Below are 11,421 nucleotides of genomic sequence, written 5' to 3' on the forward strand. Positions count from 1 at the left end.
GTCACCCCCTTAGCCTTGCCCCTCAAATGATCTCCATTGATTCGCAGTGCTGGCATATAGGCCTATTTATGTGACGTGTTAATAATATGTGTTTGGTTGTACTTTATTGAGTATAGGCCTAGCTTATAGCCTCAATTAACTTGGATCGGCAAATCCAAGGTTTATAAGCAGGAGACTTTGCTCTGCCTATATTAAACATTGTTGATGGATAATTTATTTATCTCGATGTTACTATACGGCAGATATAACCCCATAGCCGTAAAATAGGTTTTATGTTGAGTCACCGAAGTTCCCCCTGAAGTATTGTTTTTAAATATATTATTATTATTATTATTGTAATAAATATTGTAATAATAATATGCTTGAAAAAGACCGTATAGGCCTAAGCTAATATAGCCTATATATGCCGCTATATAAAAGCGGGCCGTTGTGAACTTGTGCATCAACAAAACAACATGTGTTTTGAAATAGCCTAAAATAAAATAACTGACTGGCCTAAATTAGAGCTTTGACCTATTAGGCAGATAAATGTTCTTAGTGGAGTGGTGTGAGTCTGACCAAGCTATAGCAACATATGTCTATAGGTCAAAAGACATATCCTAAACTATAAAGCATTGACAAGAAAACAACTGTTTTCCTATCAGCAAGCGTTATTATTTGTCTTGCATAATATATAGACCTCGTATTTCTTTATAATAACGAAAACACATCGCGCCGCAATTAAATGCTATTTGCACTGTGAAAGTGTGAATATGCACACATCTCCGCACTAATAGGCCTATCAAGACGGTATTATGCACTCATGCAGGCCAGGTCCTCGTTGAAGGAGAATTACGCTCTGCAATCAGTATAGGCCTACAGGACGGCAGTATAGAAAGTGTGAAATCGGTCCCTTTATTACACTTTTTTCCCTCTCTCTTGCTTTCTCCCTTTAAAAAAAGCACAGCACAGCACGGCTCTGTGAATGGGATTCTAGTGGGATTAGAACAGCTCATATATGGCCGCGAGGGCTCTCTCCAAGATTCCGGAATAATAGTCTACCAAAAAACCATTCCCCATGTGAGGTGCTGCACTTTTGGACATGCACACGCACCACCGACTGTCTGCCATGGGTGGTGGAACCCTAAAAAAAAAACCCTCCTTCACCTATTTTCAGGTCAGCCTTTTTCGGGAGCATTAAATTGGTGTTACTCATGGTAGCAAAATGGACGTGCCAATATTTGCCCTTTACTTATAGACGATGACGTCACCTAAGGCCTGTATCCATACAGCTAAGTCCAGGCAGAGCTGAAGTGGAGCCGACCTCTATACAGCAGACACTTGGGTTTTATTATCACCACGCCACGCTGAAGTGCTTACCCATGCACTCAACAATGGAAGCTAATCTCTCATTTCCAGTAGCTTTCGTTGACTTTCTTAAATGAGGATAAATGCCAAACGAAGGCATGATTAATATCGGCAAAATTAACTATAAGTAAGTAAATTTTATTTATAGAGCACATTTCACAGACATCATACAGTCACAAAGTGCTTCACAACAATAAAAGCAAAACATGTCAATAGTAAAAATGGTAATATATTGATAGTAATAGTAATAGACACGGGTGCCTTCATGTAAGCTGTATAGCCTATATAGCCTAATTAAAAAAATGTTGTTCTAGTCCCTATTTTAGGCATGTCATTATCATGTCATTACATTTTTATTTTCACAGAGTGACTTAGATGAAGTATAAAAGGCCGGCTTGTTAATGAATACAAAAAATATTCAAACTAATGCAAAAAGACAATTTTCCATGAAAAAATTAGAGAAAAGTGAACATGTCGTAAAGATTCCATGCCGTTTGTCTTTCCCTGGATTACAAATTATAGGAAATATATTCTCAAGGCCCATCATATATATATATATACCAAAGGCCGAGTCTGATCAGATTGACTGTGCGTGGCTCTGATTAGGCCAGCTGGTCGACAATACTGACAGATACTGACCCTGTGTAATTTGCATGCAAGTGTGTCCACCAAATTGTAATAGGTGGTGTCTGTCTGCGTAATTGCCTACCTGTCAGACCCACATTGCTAAACGGTGAGTCCTCTTGCAAGACACACACACAACACACACACACACACACACACACACACACACACACACACACACACGCACTCACACACACACACACACACACACACACACACACACACACACAGAGAGAAACTATAATTAGGCGCTAAGTAAATGCTGTGATTACCCAACAAGTGACTAGGAATGACTAGGAGTTAAGTGCTACCCTGAAGGTGAGGCAGTGGCCTCATCTCTCCTGTGTAAATAGGTGGAGGGATTTAACACGTTTGGTGTGTGTGGGGGGTTGGGCCTCCCTCCCTCCCTCCCTCCCCTCACACAGTCTGCCTGTCTGTGGCCATGCAGGGCCTGTCTGACTGCAGATGGTCACTATACCGCTGCAGTGTATAATAGTTATTCTCAGTAACAGAATGGGTGATACATATACTGGTACAGGTGGAAAACAGGTGTGTGTGTGTGTGTGTGTGTGTGGGGTATACGGTTGTGTGTGTGCATGTGTGTGACTGTGTAATTTCCATGCGCTACATGCTGTGTGTGCACGCTCACATAGTAGTGGTTTTCAAACTTTGGACAGATTCTCAAGGCATGTGTTCATATAGCAAATAGCCTATATATAAACGGCACAATGCAATATAGATAGGTGTTGCATGTGAGTGTGCGCCATTTTTTGCTATTTTCTGTTTCGTTTTTTTCTGTTTGCCTATAATGTGTCTCGTCCAAAATAGGGATTCCAGGTTGAAAGTGGTTAAAAAAAGAAATATATATATTTCTTTTTTTTCTGGGGCGTAGAACTTGCCTATATGTATATTGGGAGATGAGCGCACACAAAGTGTTTATTGTAATAATACCGTGCATGTGGTTGTCACAAAATGCCAAGGCGCACCTGGTCTCGTCTCACAGCACCATTGTACCCGACACACACACGCACACACACACACACACACACACACACACACACACACACACACACACACACACACTGTTTTCAAGCGGTCAAGTGAGCCACTCGCACCTGAGAGATTTTTCTATTCACCATGGCTCATCAACTCGTTAACCCAGAGCCCAATAATCACCTAACCCAGGACAATCATAATAAAAAAGGAGCTCATGGTATTAGTATATTGTAAGGCCTGTTTCCGCACTGAGTGGCGGAGCGGTGAAAAGGGTTCGAGCCCACGCATCGCATCCAGCCTCTGGTAGAATAATTCAGGGGGGGGGGGGGGGGGTTGGTGTGGGGGGCTGCGGCGTTGTTCCAGCACCACCACCATAATGGAAAGCCCAGTGACATCACAGGCATTCCCTTAACTCGGAACAGGAGAGAGAGTCTGTCCGTCTGTCAACAGGCCAAACACCCAGCAGCCAGGCCTGCAGCCAGCCGACACACACACACACACACACACACACACACACACACACACACACACACACACACACACACACACACACACATCCAAATTACCAGACAGACAGACAGACGGAGAGTTGGACAGGGATATATTTACTCCGCAAGGTTTCCACTGCGGATCCACTCCACAAAACGAGCAGGAGGAATGGCGTCAAACTCCCATCATTGGGGCTATTATGGGGAATGGATGCTTCTCATGGTTGCTCTTTTCTCTCTTTATAGCCCCCCCCCCCCCGCCCCCTGCCTTGAAGTAGCGTTGAGAACGCAGATGTCACAGTTTCCAATCGGCAGTGAAATTAGTGCTGTTTTGATTACACAGGGCACAGAGATTATACCAGCATAAACAGGTCTGCAACATAGATCATCATCTCAAGAGGAAGCACCCCCCCCCCCTCTCCAAAACTCGGTCGGGCCTCCCCAGCTTAGCGGTGATGATGAGAATAGGACTTCAGCTTCCAGTGTTTGATCTGAGCATTAAATTGATGCCGGTTAAAGTGATATTTCCACGTGTAATTGGTGAACCACCGAAAGGCCAGCGGCCCCGGCAATCCCTTAAGCCTGATTTATAATTTGTTGTACAGTGGTGTGTCGCTCACTGAAGATGGCCAATCCTCAAGCTCAACAACGCACCATGCATGTCCACGCATTCTGTCTCCTGAATGCAACTTTTCAAGTTAATTCTGTTTAACAGTTTAGTTTAATCTCAGTTATTACTGAACTAATTCTCAATATTGGAGGGCTAGAGATGGACTGCTCTTAATTCAGTCGATGAAAATATTCGAAAACATGCATCACATACAAGTAACAAGCACGCTGCAAGCAGGGTTATACCGTCATATAGGAGGAACCTTTCTGTAACAGAACTGAAACATCTATGTTTTTATAATTGCAACTCACATTCTTAATAATAGAGAACTCACTCACTGCTAAAATGAAAAGTCTATACCGAGTTGTTTCCTCTTTACCTGCTGAAAAAATCTTGGAACACACCAAAGGCAAATTCAAGAAGCAGACTGATTATTTTCTTTGAGATTTGTTTCTACTGGTGTTTATTTATCTGAGACTGAGACACGAATTCAGTAAGTGAGATCACGTGAACCCTATAGCATCCCACGTCATCATAGGTGAACATTTGTTATAATTAGGCAAACGTAAAACAAAAATAACAGTTGTGATGCATTAGGAGCTTTCAGATCTATTTTCAGCAAAGATATTTAGCCTAGAGGGGGTAAAGGGAAGGGTCCAGATCCCTGGAGGACCTCGTCAATGAAGTATATATAGGATTTAAACCATGGTGTCCCTATTTTGGGCAAGTAATTATAGGTGAATATCTTAATGTATTAGAGCCAAGATGGCTGTGTGTGCTTTGAAATGACAGAACAGCAAAAGGATAGCTGCCCGACAGCCTTTGGAGCCCAAAGAATGTTGCCTAATATTTTGTGAAAATGTCTCTTTAATGCAGTCATATACAAATGATGCCTTTCCATTATCAACTGCAGTTTTAATTTCTTCATTTCTTAAGATATTCCCCACACAAAATAAAATAGCACAAATAAATAGCACATCTATACGCTCACAAGAGCTTATAGATCGGTTATTTTCGTGGAAATGGGGCTTATAAGTGGTTAACCACTATAGGACATCATTTCAATGCACTGTGGGGGAAGCATGTTTGAATCTGCAGATCTCTATATACTATACCACCCAGTGCACATTACACAAGCTGCACAATGAGGTTCCCACATCTGTTTATCCCTCCAATCCCTCATGCATCTATACATGATAAAATGTAATCCTCAGCAACGGGCCTGCTTTGCATTCAGTAACACCTCTAGCTATAGTGCACACATTGTTATAATATCTGCAAAGTCCCAAACAGGATTAAAGTTGTGATTTCTCTCGCTGACATGATCTATGATTGGTCGGGAAACGTCTTCTACATATAGGGCTTATTGTCTCCATGTCACTTTATTCTGAAATTATCTGTCGCGCGTATACATGCACAAAAAAAAAAACCCAAAGTCTTTATTTTCGACCTTCCACTCCTTTCTTTCCCCCGGACTAATGTTTCCAGCACACTTATGATAGATTGTTTTATTTACCAGCGCACTCCAACATCTGGAATTTGGCCTCTCGTGCGGCACACACCGCATCGAGCGAGCTTGGCTGTGGTTCCACGGGCTCTGAGATTTATGGAAGAGGCTTACAGCACTCGGCTGTGTTTGGGATAGCTTTGCCCCCGCGCCGTCCCACTAAGATCACCATACCCTCCTACCCGTTCCTCCTCTCGGACAAAGCTATGCCCCCCCCCCCCCCCCCCCCCCCTCGCTGCTGTCACTATAGTGTGGAAGTCACAGTTGTGGTAAAAGGTGTGATAATGTCTTTGGAGCAGTAACCACATGGATCCTAGCCGAGTTTGGTGACTGCATGGGCGTTTGTAACTTATGTTGTGCTTGTGGCTCTAATAATAATACAATATTTCCCATTCATTTCAAGCCCCACTATAGTGAGAGTCAAAGATGTCCAACCACATTTGTTGGATTGGACCTATACCGTACTATGCAAGACGTACAGTATAGCATGACTTCTATAGGGACCTTTACTGAGGCTTGTAGACTCTTGGGTCATGGCATGATGCAGGTACACATGGCGAGGTTCTCCTCACTTGCGTGTCTTTGATATTCTGGGGACAAGCTGTGCATCGATGTGGGAGGAGGCAGGGGGGGGGGGGGGGGGGGGGGGCGTGTCGTTTGCAAATTGCAGCACACTGCAATTTTGGTGTCAACAAGGACCACTATTTGCAGCATCCACCTGGCTGCTTGAACCAGCCAGGTCAACGGGTGCATACTATGCTTGTCTGTTGTGCCATTTGGTGAAGGTGCGTGCACCCGTATATACATGTCTCAAAAATCAAACACGGCGCGGTAAGACTCTAGTTTTGTTTTTTGCATCGTATGCTTGGAGAAGGACACAAGAATGCATATTATGAGGACAGGGGAAGATGTGACGAAAACAAACTAGATCACAGCTGTGTGGGTGAAAGGATAGATAACCAACCGGTGCTTGAATTGGGCGGTATATATATTAAATGAAAACAAATATGATTTTGGTTGCATTCTTTGGCCAGTTGGTCTAGAGTCTAGACCAACTGGCCAAAGAATGCAACCAAAATCATATTTATTCATGAGTGTACAGGAGCTCTCCACCTTCAATGTCCAAGCATCTTAACAGCCTTTCAGTGAGCCTCGTGTGCACCGTATATACCCTCAATGTGGGAACGAGTGTGTCTGATTACAACCATAGCGCTTTGGGTATTTAGAAAAGCGCTATATAAATTTGAGCTATTATTATTATTATAGATATTAACAAACTGCGGTTTGGCAGTACTGTAATTGATTTTGGACACATAATTAGGTCATTCTAAGTAGAATCCATGTCTGCTTCATTCCTGCATGTTTCCAACCACATATTGCCTACCATATGTTTACTTGTTTATATTGCCAAAGAAATCAAACAAATATACCTCTTTGTTCGTGGGACACGAATCTGAGCGTATACAAAGGTTCCCTTTATGAGGGCCACTTCCTCCTAATAAATGTGTATTTGTAGCCATATGGGACATTATGTAATCCATAAATCATCCTTCAAGCATCCTCCCAAATCAACATATTTGGGGTTTTCTAGCTCATGTGGTTTTATACCATGTTCTTTTCTCCAACTTGTAATGGTCAGTATCGCTCAAATGTGATGGACGCTAATTATGTTTATTTGACAATAAAGACATCATGTATACATCAACATAAATCAATCAGTTTCCTTCCTGGGCTTTGATTTGGGGCCCAAGACGGTCAGAAATGGGGTCTGCTGGCCACAGACACTCACTTGTGGATAGACATTTCTCAAGGTTTAGACTTTTCTCCCACAGGTCTTTTGGGTCCCTTACCCCCGCCCGGCCTATAAGCGGGTTTAAGCCCCTGTAAGCCTGTGCATTAAAACAGACTTGGGTAATGAAAAGCGGTCATTTGATCGACCTTGATTGAATCCACCTGCAACACACCCACTGACAATATATATTCAGCCTAATCCAACCCATCTCACCATTTCACCTTGGGTCCTCCACCCTTCTCCTCCTCAACCCATCTCACCATTTCACCTTGGGTCCTCCACCCGCCTCCTCAACCCATCTCACCATTTCACCTTGCATGTCCTCCACCCACCTCCTCCTCAACCTATCTCGTTTGATGTAGGCCTATACCGTTAGTCCGACATGACAGACCGACAAGTGAGGAGAAAAAAACAAACAGTGAGAGAGCTGAGATGCAGAGAACAGAGGTGAAGGATACAGAGAGAGACGCAAAGATGTAGGCCTACGCAAAGATGAACGCGTTTGATGTATAGGTCTACCGTTAGTCCCACATACGTGGCCGGTTAAGACTCACCCGTGGCTTCCGTGTGTGTTTATGGTTATAAATTGTTTCACATTTCGTGAATTCATAATCTCAGACCCACAAGTCCTGCCGTCCGTCCATATTTGTGCAATTCTGAAGACCCCCCCCCCCCCCTTTTTTGGAGCAGTGCAGCCGCAATTTAGTAGTTAGTTCCTTAGTTACATTTCCAACAAAGTAATCCCGTTACTATAATGTGTCCCTGTTCATTCTGTTGGCAAGATTTAAAAATAATAAAGCCCCGAATGTCTGCGGAGTTTATTTCTCCTGCCTTCTGTGTGATTTATCCTTCCAAGGCCACTATACCATGTACTATACATCCTGCGTCTACTACATCCACTTTCATTTAAGAAATAAAAGTATTGTTACAAGTAGCTTTTATTTTGAAGAGGAAGAGGACGTTTTTTCGGTTGTAGCCATGAGCTACCATGACAGTGCGGTGCCGCCGGGTGGTGGAATAATAAAAACAACATGCTTTTAGCCAAAGACCAAAAACCGCATGCGTCTATGACTTAAACAATGTAGGCTAAACACTTTGGAATTACGTTAAACATGGTATATCCTCCGTGGCGGCGTCATTAGGTGAGTACAAAATGAATTGTTAAGTTTCATAGTATCATTCATCATCAACTGGCTGTTGTTGATGATGCCCCCCAAAATGAACAGGTTACACAGCCTACAGGATTCTCATTTATGTTACTCTCACTGCCTGCAAGGATGGCCGCCGTGCCATTTCTTATAAACTACCGGTATCTAATTCATACGTGGGTCGTCGTGGGTCCACGTGGAGTTGTTATTGTCTATGGTCAGTTCATGGTGTGTATCATTCTCGTTTTTAACCGGGCCGTGATAATGCGGCGCATTGACGGTAGGCAGTAGGGCTAATACAATGTAACCAACTTGCGCAAGCATAAAAAAATGGGTTTTAATTGTCTGGTAACGGAAAATAACGGAAAATAATCTAACTTGTTACTTTTCTCAGAAGGTAATCTGTAACGGTAAGGGATTATTTTTATGGGCAGTAATCCAGTAACCTAAAGAAAGTAACGATGCCCAACACTGGTCATCATTGGGATGAACGGCACTGCTGACTTCACACGAGTGAAGTGATATATAGGATATTGTTTTACGTTAGAAAGTCACTTGGGAAGATGCATTAGTAGAATTCATTTGAACACAGTCAATGGTGAAGTCTGTTTGCTATATGAATGGCCTCACTCCCGGAGTTAGTGTTATCCTTACTCCATAGACACCAGGCCTGCATGGAAAGTTGTAATCTTTTCACGTTAGTTCTTAATTCCCCAACGCCATCACAAAATATCTCCACTATTTCAGTGCTGTGCTATAGCAGACAGATCATGCAAAAGGAAACCAATGAAATTAAATTGCATTTTAGTCATCACAAGTCAGTGCTAACTAAACCCCACTGACCTATTAATGGGCTGTCATTGCTAATTTGCTATCTATCCAGTAAATATATGAATATTAATCCAAACTCCTTTTTTTCCCCGAAAGTTTTGCTTTCTAAGATCTCAGTTATATTGGTATCACATCTGTCAAACTCTCCCTGCTAATGTCCTTTTATTTGGGCTGTGAAATAGGGATGAATTCCAATTTCCTATATCATTTGAGGATTCATATCTTTTTCCCCATCCCTCCCACATTGACCGCCCATAAATTATGTTTGGCCATCCAAAATGCATAAGAGATTAATGTATATTTTGGAGCAATTGGGCAACATTTGAGCTGTCAATAAATAGCTTTTTTTTCCTACAGTCGCTGCTTGATTGCTGAAGCCCTTCACTTTGTCAAAGCAACTGTGTGAGACGAGCACAGTCTAAACACGGGCAACAAATGTTTATGGCGTGCGACTGGCCAGGGAAGCTGTTAAAGGAGTGAGTGCGTAAACGTGGGAGAACGTGTTTCTAGTAGCTCTGTGTATATATTTCTGCAGATTCTCATCACCTTAGCTCTCGTTTGGACATGGGAAAGGTAGCATCTCGGGGCATGAGAACACAGTCAGAGGTTACTCAGAGGAAGGCGGCACCTGCCTCTGGTCTGGGTCTGAGACATGTCTATGTAAACCCACTGACAGCAGAGTGAGAGAAAAAAAAAAAACCAGAGAGAGAGATGCAGAGAACAGAGGTGAAGGATACAGAGAGAGAGAGAGAGAGAGTGCCAACAAGAGAAAGGAAGATGGAGAGGGAGAGGGAAAGAAATGAAAAGAGCGTATAGAGTAAACGAAAACAGAGAGAGCTGTCCCACCCAGGTTCCTACCTATATCGGCCTTTTGTATTCCCCTGACACAAAGATTTATTATGCAAACACTGGCGTTCCCGAAAAATACATATTGAAACAATTTTCGGACAAACACGGGAGACAAAGTGAGCGTCCTGCGCTGTCAAGGGACAGGAGTGCGGTGCTTGTGGGGCAGGGCCTGCACGAAGCGTTGGCCAGGGGGGGACAGGGGGGGAGCAGTCGGTCCCATTAGTAGTCTCGCTCCAGGAGCCCTGAAAAGGTAGGCAGGCCGAGGCGGCGTTGCGGCCTGTCAACCAAGAGCGAGGGACTGTCAAAAGAAAACACAAGGGGAGGGAGACGTGATTAAGAGGCTGCCACAGCCTCGCAGCCTGTCTGTGGGTTCTATACCTGCCTGTTGAGCTTGGAATAGCGCAGGTAACCCTGAGAAGGTAAATAAGGCAAGGGGAATGGACAAACATATGCACGCACACACACACGCACGCACACACACACACACACACACACACACACACACACACACACACACACACACACACACACACACACACACACACACACACACACACACACACACCACTGAGTACCTACAAAGAGTGTGACAGGCATGTAAGAATACACATTTGATGAAAAACTTTTATTTTCAGAGTTCAGAATATCTGGATTTATGATCTATTCGAAGCCACATTTCCTCATTGGTCCTCTCTGACTTAACCCATATCTCATCTCTTTCCCCGCAGCTATTCCTTTTTCTTTTTGCAATTTGCATGCATGCTTGACTGCGGCCACATTGTTTCTGCACTCCCAGGGGGAGTTGTTGGGGGAAATCCTGCAGCATTTAATGCAGGAGACATGCGGGGTGTGGGGAAGGTCTTGGAACGCCAAGCCACCGCCATATACACCTTATGGGTCATATTTTTTATTAAATTATTAAAGCCTGGACGTTTTATTTTGCTCAGTGGACGGGACACGGCGCTGAGAGACGTGTACGTCAGTGAGGACATTAAATTATAGAATGATCGGTCCTGCCCTGAATGAATCACATCGCAATATATTTTATGCTGTTTGATGGGTCGCAGGAAACATACATCTTTCCTCAGTTAGGTTTTTTCTCACAGAATGACTTCTGAAGCATTCTGATATAGAGCCAGTTGCGACCTCGTTGTCAGTCATGAATTCTGTCGCACTTCGTGCTTGGCAGCGTTAAGCGTAACCAACACACCCTTTGAATGGCCTGGCTG

Source organism: Protomyctophum bolini, assembly GCF_963924005.1.
Source record: "Protomyctophum bolini genome assembly, chromosome: 13".
NCBI classification, from domain to species: Eukaryota; Metazoa; Chordata; class Actinopteri; order Myctophiformes; family Myctophidae; genus Protomyctophum; species Protomyctophum bolini.